Genomic DNA, 10,755 nt, shown 5'->3' with positions numbered 1-10,755 from the left:
CCCTAAGCACCAGAGCCAATACCTCCATATAGTTCTCTATATAAAAGAATCCCCAAACTTTTCATAAGAGGAAATCAGGGGGTGTCTACTGAGCACACATGCGCAGTGCGGGCCGCGAGCCGCATCCAGGAAGCGTCCTAGCAGCAGCCGTCTCACTCAAGCGGTTTGTGCCATTTTTAATGAGCAATTTTGGCGGGGGGGGGGGATGTGTGAGTGTGTGTGCGTGCAACAGACACGGCCTTGCACGCCCAGCCCCCACTGCCTCCAGCACATGATTTAAGGCCAGGTTCGTCTGCCTGGTGTTATTCCGAATTTCTTCCCACCCCCCCCACCACCAAAAAAAAAAAAAAAAGAAGAAAACACCCATCCTGTGCTCACCCTCCCATCCGTACCTCCACTCACACCCAGCGGCTGGGCTGGGAGCTTCCCACGAACCCGGTTCTTCTCCCCCTATTGTGCTCCTGGCCCTCGGCAGGAGATTGCAAACCTTTTCTCCCGGCTCTGCTCCCTATGGACACAAGTTGCAGGCATCTTTTTACATGAGGGTGCTCCTGCTAATTCCACCTGGGTTTCCCATGATGTTGACCCCCTAGAGTTTTATTCAGCATCTATTTCCCCCTTGTCTTTGAATACCTTTTCCTCCTGAAGGACCTTTAGTGAGTGCAATGGAAAGGAGACTCTCTTCTTACACACGCACAGACACATCTCGATCTATCTATCTATCTATCTATCTATCTATCTATCTATCTATCTATCTCTAGATACCTACGCTCTCTATATCAGCTCTCTATATATCTCTAGCTCTCTATATATCGGGCTGTCCACACTACTATAGAAAGCGATCCACGTATTGGTTTCACTTAAGGGATGCACTATTCTAGCTTAATTTGATTTTCTCTTCTTTTTTTCCTCCTTCTTCTCCCCTCGGCATGTCGGCCTTTCGTGAACTGTGTGTCTGTGTTTGCAGTCGAAACTCCTGTGGCTGGAAGTCACAGTATAAAATGATGGTCATATAAAATGATACCATAAAGTAAAAGATAAAACAGACGTTGTTGTGACTATAGGCTGGGAAGGGGGGAAGGGTGGCAAAAAAAATTGCTGGTTCCTGCCTTCTTATAAATTATTGAGGGGTCCCAGCTATATGAATGCAATATATGGATTGATCGCCTTATCGAAAGGGCCTCTCAAGCTGATTGACTTCAGGCTTAAACCGTGCAACGGGAGGGATACTTTCTGCTTTCCTGGGTTACAAAAAAATACGGCCTCTTCTGTCCTTTAATTTCCAGTAGGAACTCGCCAGAGGTTATCTAAAGTGATCTGAGTGGTTTCGAAGTTCCCTGGGACTGATTCTTAATTTGATTTCTCTGTGTGGCGTGGAAAAAAATAACTATTAAAAAAAAAAGAGTGGAAGAACTTGCTAGGGTTCAAAAAGGGACATGTGCTTCTATCCTTTGTCTTAAAGGTTGTTTTGAGAAATATTGTTAAATCCAGCTGATCATTCCTGCCGTGTATTATTATTATTGTTGTTATTATTACTATTATTACTACTACTACCATCGTCATCACTATCATTATTATTACTACTACTATTATTATTGCTGCTATGAATGTTAGTATTATGTTATTATTATTATTACTGCTATTACTATTATGATTCGAAAAATTGCCGGCGTCTTCGGTTCATGCAAGAGCCATGCGACCTGGTAAATTGAAAACAGTTGCTTTTTAATGAATGGGGAAAAAAAGGCGAGTTTTATTTGGCGTCTTTCGAGGGGGCAATTTCTGGCAGGCTCATTCCTGAGATGATTTTATTTCTTTAAAGGAGAGCACGAGTGTATCCTGAGCTGGGGGTGGGAAGCCAGGGAGACAACTCTGCCTTGGTTTTGTTTCTGCAAACACGATGGGAGACTGTTTGCTGCGATCTCTGAAGTCGTAAAGACAGTTTATGGGCAAACAATGAGCGTTTATTGGAACCACATGATTACAGAAATAGGATCCTCGAGTGCTTTCAGACTAAATCTGTCTGCCTTCTTCTCCGGATCTCGAGTTCATTCCGGGAGGGGGAGAAAATATTTCTTCTTTTTTCCCCCCTTCGTGATCCCAGGGCATGTGTTGCTTCCGCTGTTTCCGATCGCTCCGACGGATCCCTCTTGCTCGCGTGAGGCCTGCGATTGCCTATGCACAAAACAATTTTTAATGCATCGATTTTCTACTTAGTCTGACGTATTGTCATCGCTCATACACTTGCAATGCAGAGAAACATTTTAGGACTGAATAACGCCGTGATTTATATTCTCCGAGTTTTGCACACTAAACCAGAGGAAATAAATGGCTCCTTTTATCTATAACATCAGGACACAGGAGAGATTATAATAAAATAGCCACGTGCTATTGACAGGTACTTTGCAGGGGAAAAAAATAGAGATTTTTTTTTTCTCCCCCTACCGAGCTCGCCCGTATAAACGTGGAAACTGGCGCATTATTGCAGTATAAATTCTGTCGCCTGAATTTCTCATCTTTTATTAATGGAGAGATTATATATATATATATAAACCGTATTCTAGCTGAAAGCTTAGGGCCCTCACCACGACTAGGAAGAGCTGAGACCAACATAAAAAAACCAAAAACCCCAACCCCATGTTGTTGGGAACCAGGGATACTCTAAAATTCACTTGATCTCCTCTTTCCATAATGTGTGTGAGCGATTAGATAAGCCTGGGATAAATATAACACGTGTGTGGGTGTGTGCGCACGCCTGTGGTTCATTATGCCAAATCTATAACAGGGTCCGGACACTTTTATTGTGCAACTCTAACTATATAATTGCACTAACAGCCGCGAGGAGCCAGGAATAAGACATCCTCCAAACTTGTGCGAGCGTTAGCCGCGGAGGTGAGTGGGGGAACGAATTGGAAAAGCCCCCTCGGCCCCCAGAATAATATATGGGATATGATAAGCTAATCTTTGCCTTAGTGCCTCTGCTTAGGGGAAGATCGATTTTCAATGGGTTTGGAGCACGGTCACAAATGCAGAAATACATGTTATTTTTGGCCATGTTGATAGCCGAAGCTTTGTGCAGCCAACGCTGCAGAGGAATACATTTTGGAGGGGCTGGGGGACTTCTGGATTTAAAAGAATTCGTCATAGGGCGAGATCCTAGGGGTTTCATTTATTTCCACACCCCACACCCCCCCACGCCCTCCTTCAAAGCTCCCGAGTCCCTATTTCAGGCTCCAAGGCAATGGTTTTTGCTCTGTTCGGGAAGGAGAGAGACAGATCTGGTTACTCTTAGCTCTTCGGGGGTGTAAAACTCACGGCTCACCCTGACAATAAAAAGGATCTCTCCTCGGCTTCAGCTCAGGGTGGAGAACCTGAGCTCCGAAAGGCCTAATTTTTAGGGAGGGGTATGGGGAAGAAAAAAAAAAAGGATGGGAGCTATATCCCCCAGTGCAGAAGGTGCCTGGTTTGTGCTAAGGGAGGGTGGGGAGGGTTACATCAATAAGCTGCTTAAAGAGCCCCAAACTTTAAGGTCTGGCTCAGTGTTTGTGGGACCTCCGAAATAAACACAGCCCAGGGAGGGGGGCAGCCAGGACCGGGCCGAGAGATGCGTGTCCCGGGGCCCGGAGCAGTATCGTGGGCACATACCTTGGCACCCCATTTGTGCCCCCCACCCGGTGGCTCTATTCGTAACGAGGGAGGGAGGCTGCAAAAGCAAGAAGCTGGGGAAGAGTTGGGGGCACAACAAGGGTCTTCCCCAGAGCTTCCAGTCTTTGGAAACCCCGGACTCTCGTGGCTTTTGCTATTGTTTCTCCAGGTAGAGAAATCCCCGCACTTGTCTGGTGGGAGCGTGTGGAAATTTCTGCCCGCTGGGTGTTTATTTGTTCCGTATACTGCCACCAAGTGACAGAAGCTTGCATGCCAGCAGCTGGGGACCGTGGTGTCTCTTTGCTGCAAGGGGGGTGGGGGACAGGTTTGGGAGGGCATTGCAACCCCCCCTAAAGGAGTTGTCTATCCGGCAGTTCAAATGCTCGCAGAGAGAGCGGCTTATCGAGTGCACAGGTAGGGGATACGCGGGGGAGGGGGGGGGGGGGGGGGTGTGTGGAAAAATGTTGGCTTACAATAAGGACCGGATTCCCTGGGAAGTTTTAGTACCTTCAAGAGGCAGAGGATCCTTCCCCCCCCACCCACTTCCATAATCACCCCCCTACTAAAGCACCGGGACTTCAAAAAGTTTCCAAGAGCTCTTTGACTTTCTCCCCATTCACTTAGAAGTTGCTTCCCCCCTTTCTTTTCCCTCCGTGTTTTCAATCATCCCGCTGGACGTGAACTCATAAAAATAGATAAGGCATGTCATCTCGGCACCGATCTTCCCCCCTTTGAAAATACGAGTGTATTTAAGCAAATCCTGAAATATTAAATCGTGGGTCGATTAAAGACAATGTAAACGTATAAATTCAACAAAGTACACCGAGGCTGTCTCCAAATATATCGTTTAATTCTGCCTAAGTGATCGCTGCTAAAGAAGCCATCATTAACGCCACTAATATTGTTTCCTGAATTATTCTATTTTTCCCCCCCTCCTTCCTTCGGATTAAATTCCGGCTTTCGGATCTGCAAACAATAAAGTATGAAACTGCCTATAGTTAATGACAACAATTTTTCATTGTTGAGTTCGCGGCCCAGAACGTAATAAAAATGGCAACTCCTTTTATTTTTAATCCGTACACCCAGAATAAGTAATTGGAGATATACACGTATGGGTAATATCGCTCTTAATGATTTTTACGCCGGGTTCCCATTGCCCATGACAACTCGGCGTGACGTCATTAATACAGCTATCTTGTATGTAAAAAAAAAATAAATGTAGGTAATATTTTTTTCCGCCACCAGATACTAAGTCATAAAACTATTTATATATATATATACACACACACACACACATACACATATATATGTATACATACATACATATATGCATATAGATACACATGCATACACACATATATGTATATATAGATATATAGATAAATAAAGATTAGATAGATAAATATCCATATAGCGATAGATAGATATTTAAAGCCCCCCATAACGCAGCCGTGTTAGTTTGCCGCGGTACCTGTCTGACCCGTTCAGACAGAATCGTTTCAGATATAAAACGATCCTTCTCACTTTTGCAAAGCAATATATTTGGGGGGGGGGTTGTTGTTGTTGCTGTTTTTAGTTGTTTTTTAGGGGGTGGGGGGTTGCTTGGTTTTTGGCAGCCAGGCTTTCCCGTAAGCAACTCAACCCTCAATTATTGAACCCCCCCCCCTTTTATCCCCTTAAACACCTTGATTTTGCCTTTCCTCGAGCCACGAGGAGATTCATCCGTAAGTGCAAGTAATGAAGGGACATTTGACGTAGAGTTACATTGCAACTCGGTTGCTCTCCATATATTCCTCAGGCATCGGTAGGTCGCAGGGGAAGCTAAGTTTAGCTGCAACACGGTTACTGGGTCAGTTAAAACAGATCCGTTTCTGGGGTGGGGAAGATTTCGATCCTGGCGTCCTTTGTTGCGCTGAGATTCCCCAAGAAATCTGGTGAAGGGTTGGGGGAAGATCAATCAATCAATCAATCCAGCGATTGGAAAGAATATTTCAGGCGCAAAGAGCCATTTATTCCCTTGCAAAAGAAATGTAGGCAAAGAAATATAAATAAACGCTTATCGGGGTCAGAAAGAACTTAAGATCTTGGGAGAAAGGGAATCAATTAAATAAAGGGGCTAGATGAATTTCTCCTTCACCCCACACCTCACTTCTTCCTGTTTATGAGACATGTGTTTTGACAGTTTCCAGAATTCAGTCTTTTTTTTTTTTTTTCCTTCCCCCGCTTCTGGAAATGTTTCCAGGCCTGAAGAATGTTCTTTACAAGCAATGAGAAAACCAGGCTCTCTTTGGTATTTTGGAGCTATTATTTTTGTTTAGTTTGGGAAGAAAAAAAGGGGAGTATTTGCATTTTTTTTGACGGGGTGGCTGGGAGGTGGGGCAACACGAAAGAGTTCGGCGTACAAAAAAAAGAAGGGGAAAAAAAAAGAAAGAAAGCGAATTGCAAGTTAAAATCTGTTTTCTTCAGCCTCACAACCGGATCGATAGGAAGGTTGGGGGCTGGAGAGGAGAAATGAACGGTCCAGCTCATTACACCGAGCTTCCAACAGGCTTTATGGCAAATATTGTCTTGATGCCCTGCTTTTGGAGCAAAGGGATATTGCAGACACTTGCATGGAGACTGCAGGAATGGCGGGTATTTCATTTTTAAAAAATGGCCTTCGAGGAAAGATATGAAAAAGGGTAGTGGGGCGAGAGAGAGAGAGAGAGAGAGAGAGAAATAGCTATTACTGCTAATTATTGATCTGCGCATCTTTGGCAAGGAGATGCCTTTAATTGGCAAATAAACCTCCCAAATAGCTGTTCCTTTGCAAAAACTATCTGTCTGCAGCGCTGGGCGAGAGTGTAAACAGTCTATCAATCCCTGGGCAGAAAAGTATACAGTGGAAAGAGAGATTTCATCTCTCCCCCCTCTTTCTCTTCCTCTCTCTCTTTTTAATCAGAAGCTGCCAGGCTCATGGACTGTAATTACTGCAATAGAGATGAGGAAAGAAGCAACAGCAAACAATACAGCTCACTGACTGGGAAACAGTGGCCCGGGTAGCAGCAAAGCCGAAGCATCTTCAGATACTTTGATAGGGCTTTTTTGTTGTTGTTGTTGTTGTTGTTTGGCTTTGTAGGGTTTTTTTTTTTTAAAGGGTTATTTAGTGTCAAAGCAATATTTGATGAGGCCAGCCTTGCTGGAAAGAGCTGGAATAAATTTCCTGCGAAAGCCCCAGCTAAATAATTACCAGACAGGAACTCACGTGCCTAATAAATGCCAAGATCTTTTTTTTTTCTCTCCTAAGGCAGAGATAACACGTAGAAGGTGAGATCAGTTGAAACGAGGAAGTCGTGCTATAGCATCACTTCCACCAGCCTCCGAGTATTTAACGCGGACACCAACGCGGTGTTATTCGAGGGCTGCATGGAGAAGACCAGCCATGTATGCACACATGCCTGTGTGTACACCCCCGAGCATGTGGATGTGTGCAGATGTAGCTGCACGGGTGTGCACACGCGTGTTCTACACGCCTGTGTGTCGAAGAGTGCGCAGCTCAAGGTTGCCTACACACCTTTATATACGCTTTCTAGCCGCTCTTTTTTTTTTCCAGACGAGGGCTGTACACCGTGTACACATCACCCGGAGGCACATAGGATACACCCAGAGCCTGGAGGTGTTTTTAAAATATACACCGAGCTTGTGCACACGCAGTCACACACCCGGGCGCAATTCTGATCTGTGGATTCCGGATATCAGCCCCTTTCCCCCCCGACCCCCAACAGCTCATCTTAATTTTCCCTGGAGGCAAAACACTTCGCCCCTGCTTTGGGGTTTTCTGCGTGGGAAGAGCACCCCCGGCCAACCTGCCTCCGCACCTAGGCAAGATGCCCGGGCTCCCAGAGGGCGGTGAGATTTGCCCTGCAGTTGCATTAGCAGGCTCCACCAGCTGCCACAAACAACTTCATCCCCTTCCCTTCCTCCAACAAATAAGCAGGCGTCTGAATTGGCATTCAGAATCCGATCCGGACAGTAGCAATTTTATTAAGGCTTTTGGGGCTGTTTGGGAAAAGGGGAAGGTGGGTGGAGGAAAGAGGTGTGGGGGGGACTGATTTGGGTTTGTTTCCTTTCAGTAATTACTGGGGATAGAAAACACATGTGTTGGGCTTGCATTTTTTGAAGCCTTTTTTTTTCTAAACCAGTTCATCAATTCGCTAATTATAGGTGGAGGAGAGAAAGGGGGGGGGGGGCGGGGGCAGGAGAAAAAAATTCCGACACATACACACCCATATATGCGTGTGTGTGCATGCGTGCGTAGGTGTGCATGTGTATACAACATATATACACACACACACACATACATATGTACATACATATATATATACATACACACACACATATATATACACACATATGTATGTGTGTGTGTGTGTATGTGTGTGTGTTGGGAGGCTTCTCCTGTGATATATTTCTCCTGTGAACATCAGAATGGGGAAGGGAGAGGGGGAGGGAAAAAAAAAAAAGAGGAATATGGCATATGAGTGGTGAATGTTATTTCGGATTTCTGTGAGCTCTTTATTTCTGAGAACAAAGAGCAACTGCTATTAAAGAACTACTCCAGGAGCAGCGCATATTTTCACTGCTGTGTAGCAGTTTTAATAAAACATCTGTTCTTGCTTCTGCTGATGAGTTTACATAATTGTTTGCAGACCAATTTAACCAGAAAGCGCCCTGGATATTTCCCTGTACATGTTTTCAAAGGGGGGGGGCGGTGAGAGAGAGAGAAAAAAAAACCCTTTGGGAGTGAAATACCTTGATGAAATGCTTTCTAGAAATCCCAATACTCTTTTTAAAACAAAATCAATGGGAGAAATATCCAGGGCATTAAATGTGCTAAGAGGAGAGGCGCAAGCAGGAAAACGCCATCTGATTCTGTTACAGGCTTTTCCTCCCAAGAACTCAGATTTTCAGTAGGAAGAGGGACCTATTTTAAGTTTCTTTACGGCAGCTGGGTTGTGTTCACTATAAATCCACCAGACTTTTAAGACTTGCCCTCTGTTTACAGAAGTAATAAAACACTTAACTTTCTCGACTCCTAGTCACACGGTTATCTCACAGTTCTCCACTGCCAGAGCCCCCCTGAGCACCTAGACCAAAACAAAACAAAACAAAATCATCCCACCCAAGACACGACTTTCCCCCCAAACTTTGCCCAGGCTGGGATTGTTCTCAATGTGCTTCCATAGGTGAAACACCCCACGTGAACCAGCCCCGGACAGGCTCCTCTACTCTGCATCTGCAGGAGCTGATGCTACTTGCACTCCCCACATTGCATGGGATTAGAAGGGGTACCTAAAAAGCAGGCAACATACCCAGAAGCAAAGAGTCTTCCTGGACAGCCAGCCATCCACCCCATTTCCTGCCCACTGCAACATTTTCATATCTCCTGGATATATCGCTGGTTTCCAAAGTAACCACGCTTTTAAATGTGTGCAGGGAGGATGCGTACATACAGGCAACACGCATCCCCACACACATGATCTAGGGCACATACGTGTGTCCTCAGGCATCTGCATGGGTGCATGGGCAGGGAGGGTATTTGCAAGGGGGAGCGCTTTGCTTGTTTGTTTGTGTCCCCAAAATCCCCGGGTATAAAATGTCCAATGCCTGGAGAAATAGGAGAAGCAGAAGGAAACGCAGAGGAAAGTAAACTCCAGTCAATCTTCCCTCTGTGTATTATTGTGATATCTCCACGAGGTTGCCTACAAGTTGAGCTCAGTAGGGTGGGATCCCTGGAACAAGACTAACAAGGTACATATGCTAAATAACGTGATGCGTACTATCACCGATCTGCTTTTTTTTTTTTTTTTTGGTTAGAAACTTTATTTTTTTTTTCCTAGTGGCACTCAGGGGAAGCCTTAATGTTATAGAAGATGAATACACGCGCTTTTTTTTCAGTTGTAGCCTCCTTTATGGCTTTATTGCTACCATTGATTACTTTGCTTTGTTACAGAGAGGAAAAAAGATCATAAAATGCTCTCGCATCCGGGTTCCTGTTATAGCTAGGGGGAAAAAAATATAGCTCCCCCACCCTTCTTTGTCAACTAAAATCTTTTTAGAGATACATCGCTAAGAAGGAATTAAGGGTATTGATTAATAGCAAGGAAACACATGCACATGTTCGGATTTCACCATGCCCCCTCTCAGCCCTGCATCACACCAGAGCACTCTGCCACCAGTCCTAAATTTTCAAATCAAATGTGCACCCGAAGGAAGAAGAAGAAGAATGGGGGGGAGGGAGGAAGGCCAGGCTTTCCCTTGCCATAAGTGATTTTTTTAAATAGCAAGCCACCAGCATGATGAAGCTACCTCGCAATATTTACAGATCAGCAGGTATGTGTTACATTTAAGAAGCAATTTATGGCTCGAGATTGAAATTAAAATTAGATTAGCTGTCTTCATTTCAATTAGGGCGAGGTGCAAGGCACCAGGAGCAGAGATAATATCATCTTCTCTTTAATCTAACTAAATATTTGCCATGGAAATGTCTTCGCCAGCTGTAAATATCTGGACCCATAAATTTCTGCAAACGTAAACACGAGGTGTTGCCCTCACCCAAGAGTTTCCAATCAACTAAAAATTACAAATAGAAGCAGCTGCTATTTTGGGGCTGTAGTTATTGTGGAAGATGTACACCCTGGCAGGACCAAATGGTCAGGGGACTATTGGAGACAGAGATATCCAACAGCCCTAAAAGAAAGCCTCAACTTTGGGGTTAAACGTGAGTTGTTCGGAAGATTTGCTGTCTTTTATTCCAGTTTTTCTCCCCAACACCTTGAATTCTCTACAGGACACACTATCCATTCAGCAGTCGCCATGTTTTGTTCCCTCTTTCTGTCATATTTTCTCCCAAAGAACACAACCATTTGATTCCCTCATATTGACCAGTGCGACGTGAAAAGAAGAAGAGGAGAGGAGGAAAAAAAACACGAAGAGAATTTATAGCTTAATATTCTGTGGACATCTGTGATTTATTACTTTGAATGCTGGGCTATTTTGTTACCAGATATTAAGAAAACATTAAAAAAAAAAAAAAGACTGTGGTGCTAAAGCACAGTGTCCATTTAAAAA

The 10,755-nt window shown here is 44.5% G+C and overlaps 1 long non-coding RNA gene across 2 annotated transcripts in view; it reads left to right on the top strand.

The window, feature by feature from the left end:
- Positions 1–10,755, top strand: part of LOC112547940 — an 11,633-nt gene extending 878 nt beyond the window's left edge. The window contains exons 1-2 of one of the 2 annotated variants that reach the window (XR_003091737.1): positions 2,599–2,892; positions 6,932–10,755. This is a non-coding gene — a long non-coding RNA (uncharacterized LOC112547940). Of the gene's footprint in view, positions 1–2,598; positions 2,893–6,931 lie in introns of those variants that run through there. The other variant, XR_003091736.1, reaches the window with a different exon arrangement.

The sequence above is a fragment of the Alligator sinensis genome, unplaced genomic scaffold (assembly GCF_000455745.1).
Source record: "Alligator sinensis unplaced genomic scaffold, ASM45574v1 scaffold149_1, whole genome shotgun sequence".
Classification (NCBI taxonomy): domain Eukaryota; kingdom Metazoa; phylum Chordata; order Crocodylia; family Alligatoridae; genus Alligator; species Alligator sinensis.
This window is presented reverse-complemented; position numbering and strand designations above follow the sequence as displayed.